The sequence below is a fragment of the Bos javanicus genome, chromosome 4, assembly GCF_032452875.1.
Source record: "Bos javanicus breed banteng chromosome 4, ARS-OSU_banteng_1.0, whole genome shotgun sequence".
Taxonomy (NCBI): domain Eukaryota; kingdom Metazoa; phylum Chordata; class Mammalia; order Artiodactyla; family Bovidae; genus Bos; species Bos javanicus.
In genome coordinates this window covers 35,019,695-35,030,552 of record NC_083871.1, presented here as the reverse complement: position 1 = coordinate 35,030,552, position 10,858 = coordinate 35,019,695, and the positions used below count along the sequence as shown (strand labels likewise).

The 10,858-nt window shown below is 37.8% G+C and overlaps 1 pseudogene; it reads right to left on the bottom strand.

The window, feature by feature from the left end:
• Positions 1-2,870: 2,870 nt before the first annotated feature.
• The window catches only part of LOC133246746 (ubiquitin-ribosomal protein eL40 fusion protein-like), a 93,982-nt pseudogene continuing 85,994 nt past the window's right edge, over positions 2,871-10,858 (bottom strand).

Sequence of the window (10,858 nt, the reverse complement as noted above, 5' to 3'; positions counted from 1 at the left end):
CTCCTGTTTGACCACTTGCAATTTACCTTGATTCATGGACCTAACATTCCAGGTTCCTATGCCATATTGATCTTTATAGCTTCAGGCTTTACTTTCCCCACCAGACACAGCCACAGTTGGGCATTGTTTTCACTTTGGCTCAGCCTCTTAATTCCTTCTGGTTTCCTCTCTTATCCAGTAGCATATTTGGCACCTACTGATCTGGGGAGTTCATCTCTCAGTGTCATATCTCTTTGTCATTTCATTACTATTCATGGGGTTCTCAAGGCCAGAATGCTAAAGTAGCCTTCCATTTCCTTCTCCAGTTGACCATGTTTTTGTCAGAACTCTCCAACATCTGGGTTGGGTAGCCCTACATGGCATGGCTGTGGTGGTGGTGGTAGGCAGGCGGGGCGGGGCGGGGGAGGGTGGCAGGTAGCCCTACAAGGCTGTAGGGTTAGCTGGGTCTTGCTCTGATGGGCAGTCCCAGGCTCAGTAAATCTTTAATCCGATTTTATACTGATGGGTGGAGTTGTGTTCCTTCCCTGTAGTTTTGCCTGAGGTCAAACTGTCTAAGGGTAATGGCAACCTCCTTCAAAAGGACTTAGGCCAGGACTTTTGTATTCAGTGCCCTTGACTGTGGACCCATGCCTCCACCAGAGGCTCCCAGATACTCACAGGCAAGTCTGGCTCAGTCTCTTGTGGGGTCCTTGCTCCTTTCTCCTGTGTCATGGTGTGCACAAGGTTTTGTTGTGCTCTCCAAAAGTTTGTTTCCTCAGTCCTGTGTTAAGTTCTGTAATTAAATGCCACTGGCCTTCAAAGTCATATTCCCTGGGGATCTCAGTCCCTTTGCTGGATCTACAGCTTGGGAAATCTGTTGTGTGCCCTAGAACTTTTCCAAAAGTGCAAGAACTTCTTTGGTATAATTGTTCTCCTGTTTGTAGCTCCTCTGCTCAGTGGTTCTGTGGTTGGGCTGATGGCAACCTCCTCCAAGAGGACTAATGCCACACTCTGTGCCTCCCAGATCTGCTGCAACCAGAACCTGGTCCCTGCCACAGGCCACTGCTGACCCATGCCTCTGCAGGAGACGCTAAAACACTCAAAGGCAGGTCTGGCTCAGTCTTTTGTGGGTGTCACTGCTCCTTTCCCTGGGTCCTGGTGTGCACAATGGTTTTGTTTGCACCCTCTGATCATCTGTGGCAGGTATGAAGTTTGATTTTAAATGCGATTTTGCCCCTCCTACCATCTTGGGGCTTCTCCTTTGCCCTTGGGTGTGGGGTATCTTTTTTTGGTGGGATTCAATTTTCTCCTGTCAATGGTTGTTCAGCAGCTGGTTGCGATTTTGGTGTTCTCACAGGACAAGATGAGCACATGTCCTACTCCACTATCTTATTTATGTTGTCAGGCCTTGGGGTGACATTATCTAACTTCAGCAAATGATCAACCTGATTGCTATGTTGAAAATAGACTGTAGAAAACAAATTTATTATGAGGTTATTAAATTAATCCAAGTTATCCACACTGGGGATGCATGACAGGCTACTTATTACACAGCAGTAGTGGAAAGTAAGTTTAAGCTATGGATGTATTTTAAAAGTAAACACAAAAGGATGTCATGATGGATCAGTATGCGTGGGGTGTAAGAAAAGTAGAGGGGTCAAGATGACTTTCAAATTACTGCCTTGAGCACCTAAGAATATTAAAATAATCTTATTAGGGGTCTTAAGATTGAGTAGCTATAAGGAGAAAAAATCAAGAGTCCAGTTTTGACCAGGGTACACTTGAGAGGTCTTACTGGCCATCAAAGTTAGGGAGGTGGAATAGGTAGCTGCATATATGAATCCGGACTACAAATCTAGATATGTGAGTCATATAAAAGTGTGAACTAGAGATATTTAAGTGAGACATAATGCAGTATTAAAGACCATGAGAGTGGTTGTCAAGGGAGTGAGTGTGATCACAGTACAGACTAGTCCACTCTGCCCTGGAGCACTCCAACATTAATTCCTGGAATCTTCAAGTTATCTTGGCATAAATCTGTGACTCTTTCAGACGGAACATGAAAATTACTGATTTGTGTAAGATCCTCATTTTACTTTTGAACAAATTGAAAAACAGAAGTGTAAGTTTATCCAACAGTTTATCCACTGTCAGAGAGCTACGACTTATCTGACTAATAATTAAAAGACTACTTGTAAAGCAAGAGGGAATACGGCAGGAAGTGTTTCATCAAATACCCAAAGAATAGATGTCTGTGCTTATTAAATATTTAATTACAGTCTTTCCTGTGCTTTAATTAAGCACAGACTTTGAAAACTTTTGATAAAAGACTCATAGCCCTGTGTAAATTCAAAACTATCAGATTGAGGGAGTGTGATGTGTGTGTATTCAGTGTCTTTCATCACACATTACCGTTTCTTGTTAGTAAAAGAACAAGAGAGAAAATAAAATTTTGTTGTCATAGCACAGAAAATAATATATACAAATTCATATTGATGGTCTATTTGAATTTTATAGAAGTATTTACTGAACTTCTGGTAGACTCATGCTTGAAGTCCTGAATTCTCCTTTTATATATTAGATGAAAACGTTCTGCTATAAAGTACTTCATCTTTGAATAGAAAGATAACACTCTCCCAATAAAATAACATTTTATATTTATATGGAAGCTTTTATAATAAGAATATTTTCCTCACTTATAAATAACATCATTTTACATACTGTTGGATTTCAGCTGTTATTAAGACACTTAGCATCACTACCAGGCAGTAATTCTCAGACTGTTTTTTTAAAAAATAATACCACATCCTATTTAGTAAACTGGAATCCTAAATATATGGAGTATGTTTACTTTTTTCCCCAGTCAGCAAAAGAGAAAATTTGTTGAAGTCTCAGGGCCATGGGGCTTGGACAGGAGGCCATTTTGCAGGCAAAGGAGAAGCTGGTGGAGGCGCCTTTTTGACCTTCGTCTTGCGGTGCAGGTTGTGGGTGTGGCCACACTTCCTGTGGCAGTGGGCAGCGTGGGGCTGTAGGCAAGCACAATACTTGCAGCAGATCATCTTGTTGCCGCTGTATTTCTGAGTGAGTTGGCAAAGGGAAGGCTCAATGATGCTGGCTTGCACACGAAGCACCAAGAGCCGGGCAGGCTCTTTCTGGATATTGTGATCTGACAGAGTGCTGTCATCCTCCAGCTGTTTGCCTGTGGAAATCAGATGCTGCTAATCAGGCCAGTTGCCCTCCTTGTCTTGGATTTTAGCTTTGACATTGTCAGTGGTGTCGCTGGACTTGACCTCGATGATGATGGTCCTGTCAGGATCTTCACAGAGATCTGCATCTCTGCATCTGCTGCTTGGCTGCCTGTTGAAGAGAAAGGGAGGAGCAATATACACCCAACAGATTATAAACAATAGTGTTATTTTCAGGAGTACCTACTTGTCTCTAGAAGAATGATAGAAATGGATGGTTTTCATTGTCTATTGGGTAACTGTGTCATACTCCCTAAGTGCAATAAGCCTGCAACACAGGCTTTATTCATGTAACATGATTGTAAAGTTCCAAGATCAACATTAAGCTACTAAGAAAATAAATCAAGAATTATGTTTTTTTCTATACTTTCAAATATGTTCCATAGTCTGTAAGTACTGTCAACCAAAGTGGAGTTGAAGCACATGACATGACTAAGCTTCTTCCTTGAATACTTCTCATGCAGCCCTTCTAGGATGAAAATATTATTTTCCTTGTTTTACAGATAAAATAAATGAGGATAATAAAATATAAATAATTTAGTTGTCTTTTTAAAATTACATAGTGTAGGTAGTATAGAAAAAAATAGAGTCTCTCTGGGTATTTAACTCATGTTGTCCTTTGCACTTATTCATTTTTTTTAAATGGTGTTGCCACTTGTTACTTTTGACACAGAATATTCTGAATGTTTTCATTTAGTCCTATCATTTATATTAACATATTTTTGAAATTTAACATTGTGTCTATGTGTGTGTGTATGTGTGTGGGTATGTGTGAGAGAGACAATAGATTGATCTCATGTGCCTTTAATTTTTTGTTAGTTTCTTTAATATTAATAAAAATTTAGATACCTTTTAGATTAAAATCCTCATTTGTTAAACGGGTCAAAATTACTTGTCAAAGGTAATGTTACTAATATATTTACTGGAATATACAAAGCTTTCCTTATTGTATTGTACTATATATTTCTTAATGTTTCTCGATGATGAATTTGGGTTTCGCAGATGGCGCTAGTGGTGTAAAGACCCTGCCTGCCACTGCAGGAGACATAAGAGACACAGATTGGATCCCTGGGTTGGGAAGATCCCTTGGAGGAAATGGCAACCCACTCCAGTATTCTTGCCTGCAGAATCCCATGGACAGAGGAGCCTAATGCGCTATAATCCACGGGGTTGCACAGACTTGGACATGACTGAAATGACTTAGCACACACACATAATGAATTCATTCTTAAGGATTAGACTTATAAACCTACAGTACTCTGTTTGAAATCTAAAACAAGAATGTGAATCAAAGCCATTTTTTTCTGTTGAAAAAAGTAAGAAAATTCAAGATGGGAAAAGAACAGGCAGGAGAGTGTAAAAACATAAGAAAAAGCAGTAGATCATAGTCATCATTTCAGATGACCAAAAAATATGGTAAAAATATAAAGTAAATCTTTTACATTTACTTTTAGAGAAACTTTTATTATTTCTAACTTCCCTGAATTTCTCTGGCATTTTATTTCACCAGTATCATTCATATATTTTAATACAATTATATATATATTAAATTCCTTTAGATAGCTAAATTGCCTTCAAGTCAACTTGTATACCAAATCACTCACCATATTGTACAGCTGTTTTTTGTATAAAGTAGGAATTCAGTATTGTCTGATGTTGTTCTTAATAATTTTGAAAATGAAAGAGTGAGTGAGTGAATTTATCAGTGAGCTAATAGTTCCCACCAAGTGTCAATAGTGGTATGTGGTTAATAATTGACTATTACTGATTGAAGATTGCCAGCCTGAGCTGGGTGGGGCTCAGAGACACTGGGTAGTTCTGTGTCACTTTCTTCCATGCCCTTCAATTCATTGTCCAACTTCCCCAAGCCTCTGTTACATGGTGAATATTAAAGTCAGTAAACTGGAACGTTCTTAACTATCTTACTTTCCCTCTATAGTCACAGTTTTTAGTACCATCTTTCACTGTGTGAGTGCATACGTATACTTCAATTTAGTTATTGTGTTAATAGACAATTGCCCATTGTCCTTATGTTCATATCTCATATAGGTATACCACAGTTGTAGTATGGACATTCTTATATCTTCCCTAGTGTTCTTGGGCACAAGTTTAACTAGGCCATAGAGAGAAGGCAGTGGCACCCCAGTCCAGTACTCTTGCCTGGAAAATCCCATGGATGGAGGAGCCTGGTAGGCTGCAGTCCATGGGGTCGCGAAGAGTCAGACACGACTGAGTGACTTCACTTTCACTTTTCACTTTCATGCATTGGAGAAGGAAATGGCAACCCACTCCAGTGTTCTTGCCTGGAGAATCCCAGGGACGGGGGAGACTGGTGGGCTGCCGTCTCTGGGGTCACACAGAGTTGGACACGACTGAAGCAATTTAGCAGCAGCAGCAGCATACCTAGCAAAGAGTTGGACATGACTTAGCAACTGAACAACAGCAGATACCTGGCAGTTGGATTTCTGGGTCAGAGGATGTGCACAACTTCAGCTTTGTTAGATAATGCCAAGTGGTTTTCCAAAACAACTGAACCAGTTTGCATTCCTACCAATGGAATGTGAATCATCAAATTGCTTTTCATCTTTGCCAATACTTGATGGTATCTAATAATTTGTGAATTTTACCAATCTTGTGCTGTGGAAATTATCTTCTCTACTTTAAGTATGCAGTCCCCTGATCACTAATGAAGGGCAGGATGTAAAAAGAAAAAAAAAAATACCCATTGATAATTCTGATTGCATCCTTTGTAGAGAAACTGTTCATAATTTTCTTCTGTCTTTTATTGCTATACTGACATTCTTTATATAATCTTGATACTTAGCCTTTGTCAGTTTTAAATGTAAATATATTTTGGCATTTGTATTTTGCGTACTCATTTACTTCAGGGTTGTTTTGATGAATAATATTTTATTTTAATTTAGTTCAGTGTTTAGTAATTCTCTTCCATTATCATATTGTCTGTAACTTGTCAAATTATGCCTCCTACTAGTTTAGGTAGTTATACATGACTCTTGGTATTTGATAAGGCAAATAATTCCCACATTTTCCCATTTCATTTAATGATCACAAAATTTTCCTTATATTCAAAGTTAAAATTATTCTTTTTGAGCTTGGATTTCTATTATTAATCTCTTTTAAGCTCTTTAGATTTAAAGAGCTAAATTTAAACTAAATTACCATAAACATGGCATATTTTTCTATATTTTGTTTGACAGTATTTTGTTCCAGATTTGTTCCATCTATTTTGCCAATGAGCTTGAAAACCAGGCTGTATTATCAAGGTTATTCTGGCCTCATAATCGGTTTCTTTATCTCTCTCCCTCTCTTTCTCTTTCCTATTATCTGGGGGAAAAAAGGAGATTTGTTTATTTCTTAAATATGTAGAAGAATTCAACAGGGAAATATCTAGGACAAGTGTTTTCTTGGTAGAAAATTCTAAGTTTTCTTTACAAAATTATTTTTACATTTAAGTTTCTTTATAATTACCTTTCAGTCTTTCATTTAATCTATGTAAGTTTGATTACATTTTATTTTACTTGAGATTTATAAATTTTATCTATATGTTCAAGTTAGTTGACATATAATTATTTAAATGGACTCATAAAATTTTTAATATCTAGAGTCAAAAACAATGTCTAATATTTCTCATTCCTAATGTGATTTATTCTTTCCTTTTCATTGTTGAGACCTACGGAGGAGCCTGGTGGGCTACAGTCCATGGGGTCGCTGAGAGTTGGGCACGACTGAGCGACTTCACTTTCACTTTTCACTTTCATGCATTGGAGAGGGAAATGGCAACCCACTCCAGTGTTCTTGCCTGGAGACTCCCAGGGACAGGGGAGCCTGGTGGGCTGCCGTCTATGGGGTCGCACAGAGTTGGACACGACTGAAGCGACTTAGCAGTAGCAGCAGCAGCAGCAACATTTTATGAATTTTATTAATTTTACTTGAGAATCATCTGATAGCTTTAATCCTATTTGTTGTATATTTTCTATTTCCTGAGTTTCTACTGTTATCTGTATTGTTTCTTTTCTTCTACATTCTTTAACTTTGTAATTTTTTTCCTAATTTCATGAGATGGCTGCTTAACCCATTTTTTGTTAACCTTTCTTTTTTTGTGGTGCTTCCCTCTTGGCTCAGGTGGTAAAGAATCTACCTGCAATGCAGGGGACTTGGTTTTGATACCTGGGTTGAAAAGATCCCCTGAAGAAGGGAATGTCTGCTCATCTAGAATTCTAGCCTGGAGAAGCCCATGGACTGGGAAGCCTGGTATTCTGCAATCCATGGGGTCACAAAGAGTTGGCCACGACTGAGCAACTAACACTACACTACTAACACTTTTCTTCTTTTGTAATATGTAGATTGTAAGCAGCAAGACCTGAAGCACATGTTTTCTTTGTAAGAAAGTTGGTTTATATTTTTCAACCATAGGTTTTAATTTCTTTATGATACAACATCTTTTCGGCTATGTATTTCCTTCTATGTATGACTTTTGCTACATCCATCATGTTTTGAAATATCTTTTTGAGTGAAAATGTCTTTTAATTCTGTAGTGCTTTACAATTCCCAAAAGTTTCACACATATGATTACATCCTATGCTGCCCCTCCCTCCTTCCTTCTCTGCATTGGTGACCACTACTGTTCTCTATGTCTGTGTTTCTTTTTTATTTTATTCACTAGTTTGTGGTATTTTTTAGATTCCACATATAAGTGGTAGCATATAGTATTTGTCTTTCCCTCTCTGATATATTACATTTAAAATATATTTCCCTCTCTGATATATTACATTTAAAATATTTCACTTAGCCTTATGCCCTTCAAGTTCATCCATGTTGCTGCAAGTGACAAATTTTATTTTTTATAGCTGAGTAGTTATTCCATGATATAGATGTAGATAAATAGAAAAATATATACTACTTCTTTTTATCTGCTCATCTGTGATGAACACCTCAGTTGCTTTCATTCCTTGGCAATTGTAAATAATGCTTCTATGAACAATGTGGTGTGTGTTTTTTTATACTAGTGTTGTTGTTTTTAAAATACATATTTAGGGATAGGGAGATTCCCTGGTGGCTCAGATGGTAAAGCGTCTGCCTGCAATGCAGGAGACCTGGGTTCAATCCCTGGGTCGGGAAGATCCCCTGGAGAAGGAAATGGCAACCCACTCCAGTATTCATGCCTGGAAAATTCCACAGATGGAGAAGCCTGGGGGGCTACAGTCCATGGGGTCACAAAGAGTCGGACACGACTGAATGACTTCACTTTCACTTTACTGGGTCATATGTTCTATTTTTATTATTTTGAGTACTGTTTCCCCAGTGGCTGCACCAATTTAAAGCACTGCCAACAGTGTACGAGGGTTCACTTTACTCCACATCTTTGCCAACATTTGTTATTCGAGTTATTTTTGATGGTAGCCATTCTCCCCAGTCCACTGGAGAAGGGAATGGCAAACCACTTCAGTATTCTTGCCTTGAGAACCCCATGAACAGTCCTGGGGTGCTGCGATTCATGGGATTGCAAAGAGTCGGATGTGACTGAGCGACTGATCTGATCTGATCTGATTCTCCCCAGTAGGTGGTTATACTTCATTGTGGTTTTGACTTGCATATCTTTGATTTGTAATGTTGAGCATCTTTTCATATGCCTTTTGGCCATCTGCAATTCCTCTTTAGAAAAATGTATATTCAGTTCTTCTGCCCAGTTTTTAAAATATCTTTTTCATTGTTTAAATTTCAAAATATTTTCTAATTTCTAATGTGATTTCTCTCTGATACATAAGTTGTTTAAAAGGTTAACATTTTCCTCAAAATTGTAGATTTTACAATTATTTTCTGGTTGCTGATTTTTATCTGACTTCTAAAATGTGCTGAGGACATACTATATATTATATTTTAAATTGATGATATTTATTTTATCTCACAGCATGCTCTATTATAGTAAATTGTGCAGTATCACCGAGCCTTCTTTATGGTCTACCTCTCAAATCCATGCATGACCATTGGAAAAGCCATATCTTTGACTAGTTGGACTTTGGTGGCAAAGTGATGTCTCTGTTTTTTAATTCAATAAGTTTGTCATAGCTTTACTTCCAAGGAGCAACATCTTTTATTTTTATGGCTGCACTCACTATCTACAGTGGTTTGGGAGCCCAGGAAAAAAAATCTGCCACTGTTTCCACTTTTTCCCTTTCTGTTTGCGTTGAAGTGATGGGAATGGATGCCATGATCTTAGCTTTTTCAATATGGAGTTTTGAGCCAGGTTTTTCACTCTTGTCTTTCACTGTCATCAAGAGGCATTTTCTGCCATTTGAGTGGTATCTTCTGCATATCTGAGGTTGTTGATACTTCTCCGAGAAATCTTGATTCCAGCTTGTGATTTATCCATTCCAGCATTTTGCATGATGTACTCTGTGTAGAAGTAAAATATGCAGGGTGACAATATACAGTCCATTGTTCCAAGTCTGGTTCTAACTGTTGCTTCTTGTCCTTCATATAGATTTCTCAGGAGATAGGTAAAGTGGTTGTCATCCCTATGTCTTTAAGAGTTTTCCATAGTTTTTTGTGATCCACACAGTCAAAGGCTATATGTAGTCACTGAAGCAAAAGTAGATGTTTTTAATGCAATTCCCTTGCTTTTTCTATGATCCAGCAGATGTCAGAGTTTGATCTCTGGTTCCTCTGCCTTTTCTAATCTCAGCTTTTACACCTGGAAATTCTTGGTTCAGGTAGTACTGAAGCCTAGTTTGAAACATTTTGAGTGAACCTTACTAGCATGTGAAATGAGCCCAATTGTACAGTAGTTTGAACATTCTTTGGCATTGCCTTTCTTTGGGAGTAGAATGAAAACTAACCTTTTCCACTCCTGTGGCCATGGCTGAGTTTTCCAAATTTGCTGACATGTTTGCAGCATTTTAATAGCATTATCTTTTAGGATTTGAAATAGCTCAGCTGGAATTCCAGCACCTCCACTATCTTTGCCCATAGTAATGCTTCCTAATGCCCACTTGACTTCACAACCCAGGATGTCTGGCTCTAGGTGAGTGACATCATCATCATGGTTATCTAGGTCATTAAGACCTTTTTTGTATAGTTCTTCTGTGTATTCTTGCCACCACTTCTTAATCTCTTCTGCTTCTGTTAGGTCCATACCATTTCTGTCTTTATCATGCCCATTCTTGCATGAAACATTCCCTTGATATCTCCAATTTTCTTGAAAAGATGTCTTTCCCCTTTCATTGTTTTCCTCTATTTCTTTGCTTTGTTTACTTAAGAAGGCCTATTTTTCTCTCCTTGCTCTTCTCATTCTACATACAACATTCTCAGTAGTATTTCTAAAGTCTAATTTGCTTGACATTTTTATAGCTGAGACAACTTTGTTTTTGGTAGTGTCAATTATCTCATTTTTCTTTCAAACATTTTGGGTTCTGATATTCATGATATGTCTTTCATAAGCAGTGTATTTTTAAAGCCAATCTGGTAGTTGACATATATGTTAAGTAGTTATTCATATATCTGATTTAAATCTACCATTTTACTCCTTTTTTTCTAATTTTATAACATTCTCTATGTTCCTTTTCTCTGTCTCCTTATCCTCTACTAAGTTAATATTTTTAATTTTATCTTTACTC